This window comes from Callorhinus ursinus, unplaced genomic scaffold (assembly GCF_003265705.2).
Source record: "Callorhinus ursinus isolate GAN/ISIS: 27379988/994484 unplaced genomic scaffold, GSC_fseal_2.0 scaffold201, whole genome shotgun sequence".
Lineage (NCBI taxonomy): Eukaryota > Metazoa > Chordata > Mammalia > Carnivora > Otariidae > Callorhinus > Callorhinus ursinus.
The window spans coordinates 9,291-9,601 of NW_027397263.1; positions in this window are offsets into that span (position 1 = coordinate 9,291).

Sequence of the window (311 nt, forward strand, 5' to 3'; positions counted from 1 at the left end):
GAGCTCATCACTGGTCCCCATGGAACAGCTAGGAATCACCTTCTCTCCCCCAACATAGAACCTTACTCTCTGTAGTAATCCTCTGGTCACTAAATGAAGAAGTGAATCCTCCCTGCTGAGATCACAGAATCGTTTGAAAATTAGATGTCATCCTGTACTTGAAAGTATCTGTCACACAGGAGGTGCTTGAAAAGTTCAAAGAATTCCAAGGCAAACTGACCTCAAAAACTCCTCCCCTGGGATGCCTGGGTGGCTCAGTCAGTTAAGCATCTGCCTTTGGCTCAGGTCATGATCCCAGGGTCCTGGGCTCG